The 15468-nt window shown below is 42.2% G+C and overlaps 1 protein-coding gene across 3 annotated transcripts in view; it reads right to left on the reverse strand.

Annotated features, from left to right (window-relative positions):
- RBM39 (RNA binding motif protein 39) overlaps positions 1-8737 on the reverse strand; it is a 49828-nt gene extending 41091 nt beyond the window's left edge. For 2 of the 3 annotated variants that reach the window (XM_065414831.1, XM_065414828.1), the window contains exon 1: positions 8514-8737. The gene's annotated coding sequence lies outside the window, so the exon portion shown is untranslated. Of the gene's footprint in view, positions 1-2093; positions 2214-8513 lie in introns of those variants that run through there. The other variant, XM_065414829.1, reaches the window with a different exon arrangement.
- Between the last annotated feature and the right edge of the window lie 6731 nt (positions 8738-15468).

Raw genomic sequence — 15468 nt, forward strand, 5'->3', positions numbered from 1 at the left:
ACGCAAAGAGAAAAGGCGTACTGCCATTAAGCTGCCTACCTAACGTAAGTGCATTTAAATTTTTTCTTTTATAATTGCTATACTGAGTGGATAAAAACCAATGCTTTTTTTTTTTATAAATCAAAAAAATCGGTTTTTGATTTAAATTGGATTTTTCTGATAAAATGCTTTGAGAAAAAACCTAAGATAGTTTTAATTAAGATACATTATAGCTCAAAGATATCATCATGGAATAGGGATTATAAATTTTAATTCTATAGTATGAGATAATATATTCATGTAATGTTTAAGAAAAGTTTTGTAAATGAGTTCCAATAGCTCATGGATTAGGGACCCAATCTTATGCAGTTCCAGGGGCTTCTGTATAAATTATTTAGGTCAGTGGTTCCCAAACTGGGGTTTATGAAATGTTACAGGGGGGTTCTCAGGGAAAAATTCCCTAATGGTGGACAGAGCTGTCCCTGGGGACCCTGGGCAGCACAGGGGCAGCAACCGGAGCCCCTGGACTTCCAAGAATTAAGCAGATCAAAGCAAGCCTATCTATCACACTGAGGAGATTTAAACTTCAAGACTCCTTATAAGAAATGGAAAGGTAGATGGATATTTTTTGCTGTTTTTAAAATTAAATAGGCAGCTAGTATTGTTTGTAAAATTATTATGAAGAACAAGTTTAAGCTTTGTTGTAACGTGCATTGTTTGCCTGGACTGCTCAAGACCTTGAATGCTTGTGAAGGAGGAACTCTTTGAGTTGGCTTCTTAAATACCTTCATGCTGTTTCACATCCGATACGCGATGAAACATAGGAGCCTTGTCTTATAACAGGCTTATTCAAAGTGATACAAGCTATGAAAGTGAGATTTTGGAAGAGTGTTGCCATTTTCATAATGTAATAAAAATACTGTAATGATAAATAATAATAGTGTGCAATAAGCATGTCATAAAAACAAATTTTATATTTCCAAGATAATTGCTTTTATAATTTATACTCAGGTAAAGGAGAAAATCCCTGGAAATATTCATTTTTAGGAGGGGGTTTGCGAGACTTGACATTTTAGTGAAATGGGTTCACAGATTGTTAAAGTTTGGGAACCACTGATTTAGGTTAATCTTTCTATCTACCCAATGGGACTCAGTGCTCAGTCTAGAAGATACCATCAGAGTTGCTTAGGTTTGCAGTTCTCAAACTGTGGATTTGTGTCTCCAGAGATAACATGCTTGTTAACAGCAAAAAAGTTTTTAAATAAATATATAATTAAATATATAGAGGTGAGAAATAACAGACCTCAACCCTATTGTCCCTCTGCAAATTTGTGTACCCAATCAACCTCTTACCTCTCTCTAAAAGTGCAAAGTTTCAAAAAGTTCAATTAATAGAAGATTGTTGGGGTGGAATAGATCTGGACAAGGAGAGGTCATCTGGAGATAAATGTGAGAAGGAAGGGACAGGCAGCAGAAACAAATGTGAAACTTTTTGAGCAGAATATTCAAGAAGTCTGGAGGTCTTTCTGAGTGTAGCCTTCATTGATTTGAGATCTATCATATTCTCTCACTAGAAGGAAAAACCTATAATGGCAGCAGGCCGTAAGAGAGACCCAGTTTGAGAATATTTTAAATGAAGTTCCTCTACCTGTGGGTAAGACAGGCATGCGTGCAAAACGCAAACAGTGCAACAAAGAAATGCAAGGCCTGGTTGCCCGAATGAAACAACATCATGAGAAGTGTTCCTTCTCAGGAGGAAGCTGCCTTGAAGATGATGAAAGGAACGTCTCTGAACATGCAGGATCTTCAGGTTGGTTAACTTTTTTATTTCATACTTCTTCGTTAAGGACTGCCTGTCTTCCTTCCGGACTATTCTTGAATTCTCATGTTTGAGCAAAAAATACAGTTGTTACTCTATGGTATTTTCATTTTAGATGCAGTTGTGATAAAAAATAAATAGCTGAAATAGGCAGATCTTCCTTTTGCAATTTCACCTTTAAAGTAGTACTGAGTGTCAGTGAATGCAATGAGTAATACTAACTGAGCAGTATGGTAATAATAATTAAATAACTGCATTGACTTATTTTGTTTAGGAGAATCCATCCTCAACATACAGGATTCTGAAGACTATCCACCTTCAAGATCACCATCATTTTCTATAGTTTCAGAGTTATCTGCCAATGATAGTGTTTCAGTCACATCATGTATGTCACATAGCCACAGTATATCACCTGTAGCAAAAAGAAAAAAAAAAATCTCCATCACCCAGAAACAACCACAGATAAGTTTGTGATAAAAACCAGCAAATTAGAAAAACCGGTAACTGATGAAAAAAATGCCCCGTTTATTTATGCAACAAACTCTCCTTTCCGTATGATTGAGAACCCACACTTCATTAACATGGTTCAGTCATTAAGACCAGGATACAGTCCACCCAACAGAGCAGATGTCGCAGGCAAATTGTTGGATAAAGTGTATGAAAGAGAAACTGAGCAGTGTGCAAAAGGTCTAGAGGGTGAAATTGTGAACCTGAATCTTGATGGGTAGAGCCATGTCCACAATGATCATGTTGTATGTGCTTGTGTGACAACAGAAACAATTGATACACCAGGAAATGCACACACAGCAGAATACTTACAAGAAGTAGCAGTAAAAGCTATAATAAACGGTGAAAAAAATTTCAAATGTCTAGTATGCAGCTTGGTCACAGACAATGCTGCAAACGTATCCAAGATGAGAAGAAAGTATTTAGAAGAGAGTCCAGAGCTAATAACATATGGCTGCAGTGCTATTTGATGCACCTGCTCTGAAAAAAGTGGGAGGAACCAAGCTAACTCTCCTACAAGACGTGCGATGGAACTCAGTTGTGGACTGTTTTGAGCACTATATCAAGAACTGGCCTAATCTGATGACAGTTTGTGAACAAAATCGTGAAAAAATAGATGGCACTGTCACAGCCAAAGTTCTCAACATTGGGCTTAAGAGAAATGTTGAACACATGCTGAGTACCCTGAAGCCTATTTCTGTAGCCTTGAACAAAATGCAGGGAAATAGCTGTTTTATTGCTGACGCTGTTGAAATTGGAAGGAACTGAGTGAGATTTTAAAAAGAGAAATATGCAAAGTTAAATTACAAGCATTAAAAAAAACAAATTGGAGAAGCACTATCTGCAGCTCATTTTCTTGCAAATATTCTCAATACTCAGTACCAGGGTCAAACCTTAACTGCTGAAGAGGAGTTGGCTATGACATGGAAATCCATCAATCATCCCGCCACAATGCCAAATATAAACAAACTTCAAAGCTAAGGGTGTTTGCTGAGGAAGTTTTAAAGAAAGTCACACCAGTGAACTGGTGGAAGTCACTTAAGCACTTGGATTAAAAGACTGTTGAAGCGATAATCTCACTTTTAACACCAGTATCATCTTCTGCTGGTGTAGAAAGAATATTTTCTTCCTTTGGACTAATTCATTAGAAATTGAGAAATTGTTTGGAACCTGAAAAAGCAGGAAAGCTTGTTTTTCTTTTCCAGATTATGAACAAACAGGAAAATGAAGGTAAAGACGACTAAGTTTCTCATGTTGACCTGGCCGATTTAATTTTTTTTAAATATATATTTCATTTTACTATTTTAGTTAAAAACAATTTTAACAAAAACAAACCTGATTTTAAAAAAACTTGAATGTTTAGCTAAATTCAAAAAGTCTTATACTTGTTTTGTTAAATTATATGTTTGCTGTTGAAGAAAAAAAAATCCAGAATACATAACGTTGTTGTTTTAGTTAAATAAAGCAATTTAAATGTCTGTCTGGTGATGTTCTCCTCCTAATACAGCATGGCAATAAAATCCTCCAAATATTAATGATTAACCTGTTGAATTGGAGATATTTATGAAGTCTTTGGGAGGTGAACTATCTGCTTCAATTACCTTTGGCAAATGAAATAACCAAATCATTCATTTTCTGATATAGCTGTAAAACTAATCTGAAATGTTTTCAAAATAAATCACTTAAAAAATATATAGTGTGTACCTTCTAAAAATGGAACCTACATCTATCTCTGAGTTGTGAAGAATATGTATTAAGGTTATAACAACCAACAAGAATGCACTTTTATGTAGAAATCCATGATTAAATCAAGTCTTCCTAACTAGTGATTTAAATCATGATTTAAATCCAATTCACCCTGTTGCTAGATGTGTTTCCCGTTTAATTTCATTTTCTTTTCTTTTGTAATTGTTCAGTCTTGTTCACATTTAAATATGAAGTTAACATTGCTACTTTTTTTAGCAATGATTATTTCATTTTTTAAGAACTTCATTTCATTGTTTCACATTTTCCAAGTTAAAATATTAATTAAATAACCTGTTTCTTGTAATTAGGCATATGTATCGAAGGCTAAGCCTACTGGAAACCATAGTCTTACTCACTACTGTTCTAATAAGTTAGCACTTTTTAAAATATTTGACCAATTATTTTTGGACCAGTCAATTGACCAACTCTACATACTAATAAGGACCTTGTTAAAATGATTCTGAGTGAGAAACATCGTATGGAGAAGAATCAGGAAGGAGCTTGCAGTGGGAATGTAACCTGCACGCTGACAGTACAGAATGCAATATAAGCACCAGCTAAGTCATGGCTATGAATGGAAGATGAAGTTCAAAGAAAAGAACTGTGTGCCACCTGCTTCTTTATGACAACGAAAGCCAGAAAGATTCTCCCTACACCGAAATATGCTTATTTATTAGAAATTCAGGTCTTACACCAAACTGAAGAAGGGTTTGACACCAGTTACCAAAAGAAGCAAGACCTAAGCAACAGAGAAGAGACATTTTTGCAAATGTCCAAGTTTCATAGATTCCAGGGCCAGAAAGTGCCATTATGCATAGCACAGGCCAGAGAATTTGTCCATGTGTTTCCTGAATCAAGCCCAATAATTTGCAGATGAACTAGAGCTTCTCTTTGAAAGACATCCAATCTTGATTTAAAGATTTCAAGTGATGAAGAATTCACTTCATCCCTTGGGAAGCTGTTCAATGATAATTACCCTCACTGTTAAAAAAAACATGTGCCTTATTTCCAGTTTGAATGTCATCTAGATTTTCAACTTCCAGCCCTTGGGTCTTGTTATGCTTTTGTTAGATTGAAGAGCCCTTAGCACCCGATACTTTTAGACTGACCAAGTCTCTTAAAACTTGCTCTTCTACAAGCTACAATAAATTGAATTCCTTAAATTACTCACTGCAAGGCAAGGGTTCCAGTCCTCATATTTCTTGTCTTCCCTGAAGCCTCCTCAATTTTTCCAATATCCTTTTTGAAGTGAGGATATCAGAACTGGACACAGTATACCAATCGCAGTCTCATCGTATACAGAAATAAAGTTACCGCCCCATTCCTATGCCATATTCTCCTGTTTGTACATCCAAGGATAGCATTAGCTCCTATCCACAGCATTTCATTAACAGCTCATGTTCAGTTGGTTATCCACCATGATTCCGTCTATCTTTTTCAGTCCCCCATCCAGTAAATATGGCCTATATGTTTTTTCTAAACGTATATGCTTTTGCATTTACCAGTATTAAGAGAAATTTGTTTAAATACAACTTCCCAACAGATTCAAATCCATCAATGTGACCTATCCTTATTTCCACTTCACCAATCTTTGGTATTATCTGCAAAGTTTATCAGCAATGATTTCATATTTTCAACCAGATCATTGACACAGAAATTAACTAGCACTGGGCCAAAAACAGATTATTGTGGGACCCCATTAGAAACACTTCCTTTCAATGATGAGTCCCATTGAAATGTGGACAAGGGTGATTCAGTGGATAGTGTATTTGGATTTTCAGAAAGAAGGTCCTTCCATGGTTGGCTGAATTGGTTAAAAGACAGAAAGCAAAGGGTAGGAATAAATGGTCATCTTTCAGAATGGAGAGAGGTAAATAGTGGTGTCCCCCAGGAGACCAGTGCTGTTCAACATATTCATAAATGATCTGGAAAAACAGTCATGGAAAATTTGCAATTACTCAAGATAGGTAAGTCCAAAGCAGACTGCGAAGAGTTACAAAGGGAGCTCACTGAACTGGATGACTGGGAAACAAAATAACAGATGAAATTCAGTGGTGATAAATGCAAAGTAATGCACATTAGAAAACATAATCCCAGCTATACATACAAAGTGATGGGATCTAAATTAGCAGTTACCACTCAAGAAAGAGATCTTGGAGTCATTGTGAATAGTTCTCTGAGAAGGTCTGCGCAATGTGCAGCGGCAGTCAAAAAGGGTAACAGAAAAGGGATAGATAGAACAGAAAATATCATAATGCCTGTACATAAATTCATGGTTCGCCCACATCTTGAATACTGCGTGCAGATCTGGTCGCCCCACCTCAAAGAAGATCTATTGGAATTGGAAAAGGTACAGAGAAGGGCAACAACAAATGACGACGGGTATGGAATAGCTTCCATATGAGGAGAGATTAAGAGACTGGGGCTGTTCAGCATTGAAAAGAGACGATTAAGGGAGGATATGATAGAGGTCTATAAAATCTGGACTGGTGTGGAGAAAGTGAATAAGGAAATGTTATTTACTCCCTCTCATATCACAAGAACTAGGGGTCACCCAATGAAATTAATAGACAGCAGGTTTAAAACAAATAAAAGGAAGTACTTCACAACGCATCGTCAACCTGTGGCACTCTTTGCCATGGGATGTTGTGAAGGCCAAAACTATAACAGTTCAAAAAATAACTAGGTAAGTTCCTAGAGGATAGGTCCATCAATGGCTATTAGCCAGGATGGGCAGGGATGCAACACCATGATCTGAGTGTCTCTAGCCTCTGTTCGCTAGAAGCTGGATGTGAACAGGATGGATCACTTGATGATTGCCTGTTCTGTTCATTCCCGAATGCCAGAAGACAGGATACTAGGCTAGATGGACCATTGGTGGGGAACAGTTTCATAGACCGGAGGAAGAGCTCTGAGTAAGCTCAAAAGCTTGTCTCTCTCACCAACAGGAGTTGGTCCAATAAAAGATATTACTTAACCCATCTTGTATCTCTGATATCCTGGGACCAACATGGCTACAACAACACTGCATACAACATACAGTACCAAGTCAAACATTACAGAAATTATAAAGTTACCTTTACCAAATTTGTAATCTCATGAAAAATAACATTATTTATTTCACAGTACCTATTTTCCATAAACCATGTTGAATGGCACCTATTAATTTAATGCTGGGATAAGAATAGTAAGGACTCAACATTCCCACACTCTTCAATTGCAGAAACTCAAAATGGCCCTAGTAAGTGATCCAAACAGGGGAACAAGGAAACAAAGACTTGTAACCGCTGATATTTCTATACTGAAAAAACCCTAAAGCCTTTTCAGGGCACCCAATCACAATGCTGCAATGGGTGCAAACCCTGCCCATACTGTCAGTATAATCTTTAATTATAAACTGCAAAGTAATTTTTGTATTGTGCTCCTACCCTTTTTTTGTTTCTTCATGATGTACAATGGAGGCCTAGATGTTGTTCCCCACCTTCACTTTTCACCTTAGCCATTTCAGAAATATTAATTCTAGTCTTTTCTAGTTTTGCTGGAAGTCCTGTGTGAGGTCTCTGGGGTGTTTACTGTGAGCTGTAATATCTTCACCGAATTCCCCAAGAAATAAATGTATTTTCTTACAATATGTTTAGTTAACATGGTAAGACACTAGTCAAAACAAAACAGTTTTTAGTTTTCACACGTGTTACTATGTCAAGAAAGGCACTAGGGTTGAGTGCAGGGTTTACCTCAAGGGGCCAAGCTCCACTTGGCCGGCCGGCCTGCCTACCTTGTGTTAACAATATTAATTAACAATGGATACAAACACACGTTGTGTTCCCGGCGAAGGCCAGGCCAAACCTGCCTTTCCCCAACATGTTGCTACTTAAGTTCAATAGGTGGTAACAAAATACAATTTAATTTTAAACTGTCCAGCGTCCACTAGCTTAGCCCAGGTTTGGCGCCCATGGCACTCGCCCTCCCGCCGCCAGCCCAGACCCGGATTTAAAATCCCAATCGAGCAGAAACAACTTTCCGGAGCGTCCTTCGCGCAGCTTCTCCCCGCAGGCAGACGCGGGGCGCTCAGGCGCTGCCCCGTGCGCTCCCGGCCTTGGCGGCAGCAGCTGCGCAAGGGACAGTCTGGGCCGAGGCCCAGCTCGCCAACTACGTGGCTATGGGAACAGCCAGGGTCCCAGCCAGACCAACAGCTGCGGCCTCCCGAGCACCACCGCCAATGCGGGGGTAACAACCGCTGAGCCCCCACCGCCCCCGGGATTTCGGGCCAGGGGCCTCCCCGGGAAGGCGGGCCCGGCTGGGAAGACGACCCAGGGGCTCCCGGAGAAGACTAGGTAAAAGGGCCCGGCCAGGAGGGGAGGCTCTGCCCGCGGCCCCCCACATGCGGCGGCGGGAAAGGCCCCCGGACCGAACACGGCCGCGGAACTGGACGGCCATGAGCGGGCGGGGGCCGCGCGGTTACCTGCGCTGCTGTGGGTTGCGCTTCTGGCTCAGGTGCCCGGGATCCGGCGGCGCTAAGGACGGGGATAGGCCCAGCGGCGGCGAGTCCCTCAGAAAGGGGGGGCTCGAAAGGTGGGGGGGCGGCTCGGATACTAAAGGCCGCTTCGGGCCAGCTCTGGTGGCGGCGGCGACTGCTCCCTGAAATGGCGCCTGCCGCGTCTAGCTGCTCGGGAGCTCCGCGCACTCACACACGGGGTCGCCCAGAGCCCGCTGCACGGGCTCTCGCGAGACTGAGACAAAACAAACAAGGCTGAGCGCGTCCTTGACACACGAATCTCGCGAGACACCACACCCGGAAGCAGACTAGAACAATCGCGAGAATAAGGAATAGGCCCCGCCAAAGTACGCTCCCTTCCCGTAGGCTCAAAGTCTCGCGAGATTCGGGTCAGCAGCAACCGCAATAGAGAGGTCAAAGGTTAAATTTGGATATTTAAACTAGAAGTAAAAGGTCTTACTTTCCTTTTCTCCCCAGTAGCCCTAGGTTGGGGGGGAAGAGGGGTTTTCAACGCTGGACTTGGGGGGTGTCAATGCTGGGGCAGAGGGGTCCCCGCACCCCTGAGAGTGCTGGGTGAGGGGGGAATCAGCACTGGCTAGAGGGATGCCCATTCCCTCCTGGAGTGCAGGGCTGGGGGGTCCCCACCCCAGTGCTGTGACTGTTGCTCAGTCATGCCCACCTCTCTCTGCCCAGCTCTAATAAAGGCCTTGTTTACACTGGAACGTTTTCTGCCATGGCACTGGTGTATAGGATTGCCAACTTTCTTAATAGCACAAAACCCAAACACCCCTGTTCTCTGAGGCCCTGCCCCCCCCCCCCCCGCTCGCTCCATTGCCTGCTCTCCCCCACCATCACTCACTTTCACCGGGCTGGGGGAGGGGTTAGGGTGCAGGGGAGGGGGTAATGCGCTGGGGGTGTGGGCTCCAGGTGGGGCCAGAAATGAGGGGTTCAGGGTGCAGGAGAGGGCTAGGAGGTTGGGGTGGGGGTGAGGGCTCCAGCTTGTGTTGTGGGGCTAGAGATGAGAGGTTTGGGGCACAGGAGGGGGCTCAGGGCTGGGGCAGGGTTTTGGGGTGGGGGTATGGGGTGCAGGCAGGGAGTTTGGGTATGGGAGCCTCTACCTCTTGGGGGATACCAGAGACAGGATCTATGCAGCATCCCTCAGAGCTGTCCTATCTATTTTAAGGACAAAGCAATGAATTGGACTTCCTTGAGGGTTGGGGCAGAAGGGAGAGAGAAAGGACACCTATCCCCCCCCCCCCCTTTGCCTTTGAGTACCTAAACAGAAAGGGGTAGTTCTCCATGGTTATGTAAGTGTTGGTGCATCAGTGTGGCTGTTTTATGACATTAACATTGGCTGGTCAGGGAAGGTCCACGATGCATCTTTAGGACTTCAGGAATTTTTTGACAAGCTGGAAGCAGGGACATATTCCCCTATTGTGGTTGCGATGCCAATTGTGATTCACTGGGACCCAGCCAACCCTTTACTTTTTTTGGCTCAGGAAGCCATACACCTGGACAACAGCAAGGAAAAATTTAAATATCACCTGTGCAGATGCCGGATGACCATGCAGCATGCCGCTGGAAGACTGAAGGATAGATGAAGATGTCTTATGACTGGGTTTCATCTCAGTGAGCCACATATTTCTGGTATTGCTGGATGTTGTGTTTTGCATAATATCTGTGAGGTCAAGGAGGACATGCTACTGCCAGGGTGAGGGATGTGGACAGCTGGCTGATTTTACAAAGCCCAATTGTTACTAGAGCCCCTCAAGGTGCTGTGCAGCTCAGGGAAGTTTTCTAGAGCACACACTGATAGTTTGCCATAGCCAGTGTGTTATGTTGTGTGATTGTACGTAATGTAATGAGCTGGTTTATGAATTGTTTGTTTGCTGCAAGGGAGGCTGTTGCTTCAGAGGCTGTATCTCTGTAAGACAAAGAAAATAAATTGTTTCCCCACAAACTAGAACTTTGTGTTATTAGTGCACAAGACACACTACTAAAAAAGAAAATGCACAGTGCTGACTCCTCTGTGCTACATCACAGCTCAGGATAGGTATAATCAAAGCAGTTCTCATTACAGAGTTGAGTGAAAGGAATACAGTTGCATGGAGTGCTGCTGTCTGGAAAAAAGGGGAGGGGGCAGAAAGAAGGAATTGTTTACTGAGAGTAGTGGCTGCTGGGTGCTTTGCTTCATAATGTGTTTGAGCATATGTGTTTGTTGTGTAAGGAGATGTATGATGGCTTGTTGCACCTCTTAATCCTTCTGTCTCTCTTCCAGTATGTGGTCTTGCCATTCCTGGGTCTCAGGTTCTAGATTCATCAGTCTTGACCAGTTCTGAAAGGTGTCTTCTCTTGCTTGTTTCTTTTTTCTCCTCATTGTGGCGAGTTTCTCAGCATGTGTGGAAGGGATGGTCCCCAAGAATATTGCAGCCAAGGCCACTGATGAATACCACCAGACAGAGTGCCATTGCTAGATTTTTAAGGGCTGGTCTATATTACCGAGTTAGGTTGGCTTAACTACATTGCTCAGGGCTGTGAAAAATTTTGCACCCTGTACAACATAATTAAGCCAACCTGAGTTCCATTGTAGACACTGCTTGTCAACGGAATAATATTGTCTCTTGAAGAGGTGGATTTACTACAGTAACATAAGAGCCCCTTCTGTTGTTGTAGGGTTAGCAAACATCAGAAGATAAGCAGTACAACTCTCTAAACATTTTCACATGTAAGAACAGGTCCACAATCGCTACAGTTTCACAACCATTTAGTATCATGGTAAGTATGTAGGGGTGTGTGACATTATTGACATGAACTGTGACCGTATAGATCATTGTTGCAACCAAGGTCCTATATTTGCACCAAATCTTGTACAAAGGAGGTCAGGTAAGGTGTCTATGGAAAGGTTGTAATTTGCTGGTTATGATTATGCTGTCTGTATGTGTGTATCAGTTTTGTATTTGAAGTTATGAATATTGGCTATGTACTTGTATCTCAATGTGTTTGATTCTAAGTAGCATCAGTGAACCATTTGGTCAGCTTCTTGAGAAAGGACTATTCTGAGTAAGTGCCCAATCAAGAAACACTTAACTGACAATGGACTTTGGGAGACGCCAATCCACATCTGAGCTTTCCTGGGAACATTCAAACTAACATGTAAACAATGGCATCGGCCTGCAAAAAGCTGAATCATTCATGGACGTGTGACTTGCCCAGGTAGCTACAAACTCCATCTTGTTGCTGTGATTTTGCACAGAAGAACAAAGGGATTTCCGTCCACAAGAGAGAGAATATAAAGACCCTGGAAGCCTCTCCATTTTGTCTTCAGCTGGCTCGAGATGGCCTCTCCACCCCAAAGAGATGCCTGAAAGAAACTGGAACAAAGGACTGTAACTATGGGGGTGTGAGTGATTGCTGGACCCAGGCCATAAACCACAACATTCGTCTGAAAAAGATTGGGCCTAGACTAGGAAGGAGTCTAGTCGGAGAAAGAAGCTTATTGAAACAGCTTTGAGGGTGAGATTTACCTGTATTCAGTTTCCTACTGTATTAGGCTTAGACTTGCATGTTTCGTTTTATTTTGCTTGGTAACTTACTTTGTTCTGTCTGTTATTACTTGGAACCAATTAAATCCTACTTTTTATACTTAATAAAATCACTTTTGCTTATTAATTAACCCAGAGTAAGTAATTAATACCTGGGGGAGCAAACAGCTGTGCATATCTCTCTATCAGTGTTATAGAGGGCGGACAATTTATGAGTTTACCCTGTATAAGCTTTATACAGAGTAAAACTTGGGGGGGGGTATTCCTTATTTGGGGTTTAGGCTCCCAGAAAGACTGAATACTGGGTGCTGGGAAAGTCCCTGTTAACTGAGAAGCCCCTGGGCTAAGTGAAATTTAGTTTCTGTGAACTACAGGGGAGCATGGCCCAACCTCTTGGTCTGTGCTGTAGCTGACTGGAATGTCTAACTCAGCAAGATGAAAGGGGAGGGAAGCCTTCTCTGGTAGGGGGGTTTGTTCTCAGTGGTATCCCAGCACATCTAGTGACAGTCTTGAGGGAGTCTCTGTGACCAAACCCGTCAGGGGGGGCACTTCTTCAAACCCAGTGAGTGGCAGGGGAACTTCAAGGATAGTGTAATAAAGACTGCAAAACTTATTACAGGCAATAGTGATCTTAGCAGTTATCATTTATGATGGTATCGAAGGCCCACAGACTGCAGCTGCTTAAGAGAGCCTGTGTTCAGCCAGGGCTCTATGGTACTGGCCTCTTCGCAGCAACGATCCCCTGAGAGGTCCTTGTAGAATGGAATAAGACGGTACCCTACCCTGGTGGGAGAAACAAGGCTGGTCTGCCTAGAAATGTCCAGGCAAAGATCAAACAGTATTTGCTTGAAAAGTTCAGTGAAATCGCAGAGGACTGGAAAGCTGTGTGGGCCAAGATAAACGCTCTTCTGCACTATTGGCAGAGGGCCTCAGTGACTGCCTGTGCAAGCTAACCACACATTGTTTCTGCCTCTTTCCTGAATCTAACCACAGCATGCAAGTAATGTGTTTTGGACTTGAAAGCCTGCATCCAATCAGTTTACATTGCATTTTCTGCAAATGCATGTTGTTTGAATACTCACTGGTCTATGTGTAGCTTACAGTTAGTGCAAGTGCTTTTTTCTATTTGCAGAATATTGAATTTTGTTTGGTTACAGGGTAGTCATTGCCTGCAAAAATATGTACTTTGAATGCTTGTTTGCAAAGTATTGGCAAACATAGGCATTTGGGAATACTTGTTGGCTGCTTTTTCCTATTTTCTTTCTGTTGATTTTGGCTAGTGCTGCCAGTTCGTGCTCTTAAAATAAATTGGCTACTTTAAAACAGAATTTCTTTGTTCATTGTCCATTCACAGTCAGCTGTCATTTTGAAAGGGGAAAGGGCCCTGGTGAATGTAAAATAAAGGCATGCATTAATGGCATGAAGTTACAACGTACCTTAGTCCCTAATCGCTAATCCGTTCACTCTCCAAGTTCAGCTGAGCCTTGAAGAAGTCCTGGCTCTTGAGCAGCCTGACATCATCCATGTCCCTCACCTCAGTCCACAGGTCCCCGGGTGCCCTCCTCCAGAGCTTGCAAGTCTGGCCACTGTCACTGGCCAGTTGGTGAGGGGATCCCTGCTCAGTTTGGCATCACACTGCACATAACAGCAGCTTTTGGGGGAAGCACCAGACTTATTGTTGCCCTCTTCGTTTGTCTTCTGCTAAACCTGCTGCAGTTCCTTCCCTTTGCCTGGGTTTGGCCCTCATCCTTGCTGATCCAGGCTTCTGCATCTCCTTTGCAATATCAGTGTATACATCTTTGTTTCTGCAGGAATTCCACAGCTTTGCCGGCACTGCTCACCCCACCCCACCCCAGCCAAGGAAATCCAGGACCTCTCAGCTGGAACGGTGCTTGTACAGATACACTTCATGAGGAGACAGGTGTTTCTAGGACACACTGGGGATTTTAAGTAAGGAGTGGATTTCCAGATGTGAGACTTCTTATCTGCAGGGTTCAAAAATTTAACCAGAGGTCCCTGCTGCAGTGACAGTTGCACTGTGCACTTGTTGCTGGAAGACTGTGTTTGCTGGTACAGGTACTTCTGTGTTCCATACAGGCATTTTGTCAGCAACACTATCCTACTAGAGGACTTGCATCACTCAGGGAACTGGTTTAATTTTGCCAGTAAATGTTCAGAGTTTTGTCAGCAGGACTCAGTTTTGAGCGTGGATGCACGTAAGCTGTGCTGACAGAATTAAAATTTTGCTGCCCAAGCTTTCAAGTGTAGACCAGGACAAAGTAGCTAGTTTTACCTGACCCAGGATACTATGTGAAGTGTTTGGCATATCTTCTGTTAAACTGGCACTTAATCACACACAAACACATTATATATATATATATATATATATATATAAAAATACCTCTACCCCGATATAACACGAATTCGGATATAACGCGGTAAAGCAGTGCTCCGGGAGGGGGGGGGGGGGCGGGCTGCGCACTCCGGAGGATCAAAGCAAGTTCGATATAACGCGGTTTCACCTATAACGCGGTAAGATTTTTTGGCTCCCGAGGACTGCGTTATATCGAGGTAGAGGGGTGTGTGTGTGTGTATATACATACACACACACACACACACACACACTTGATCAGAAAGCACACACACACACACACACACACTTGATCAGAAAGCCAGGATCACTGTAGTACAAACATTCTGAGCCAAATCAGAGTTTGTAATCTACGACATTGTAAGAACATTAAATACAGATCCTACAAATAACATATGTTTTAAATTTCAGTGCATGAGTAGTTTCACTGAAAAGAGAAGTTATGCATGCATATGTGTCTTCAGGATTGTGACCATAACTTCTCGTTCTGGATAGGAAGGGCAAAAAAAACCAGTCCCCAAGGTTCAGATATATCTGATATTTCTGTGAAACAATAATTCCATTGATAGGTTAACCTCTTTTGGATCAAATTTTTATAGTTTTTCATGTTGGCATTATAGACAATTTGCCAAAAGCTATATGCTCTGGACAGCGCTCAGAACATTAGTGAGCTCCGACAATGACATTTTTACAATAATTATTAAGTGTCTTATGTCATATGGGTTAAAAAATGTAAATTTATTTAAAAAAACAGGAGATAACCAAGGTTGTAATTTTACCCAGCCACTGAGGAAAAATTAAAACCTAGATATTTTCATAGACAAGGCATATTAAAATGCATTCTAGTTCCTCAATATTTTGAGGAATGGCAAATTAAGCATCTAGAACAGGGGTTCTCAAACTGGGGTCGCGAGGTTATTACATGAGGGGTTGTGAGCTGTCAACCTCCACGCCAAACCTTGCTTTGCCTCCAGCATTTATAATGGTGTTTAATATATAAAAAAGTGTT

The sequence above is a fragment of the Emys orbicularis genome, chromosome 12 (genome assembly GCF_028017835.1).
Source record: "Emys orbicularis isolate rEmyOrb1 chromosome 12, rEmyOrb1.hap1, whole genome shotgun sequence".
Classification (NCBI taxonomy): Eukaryota; Metazoa; Chordata; order Testudines; family Emydidae; genus Emys; species Emys orbicularis.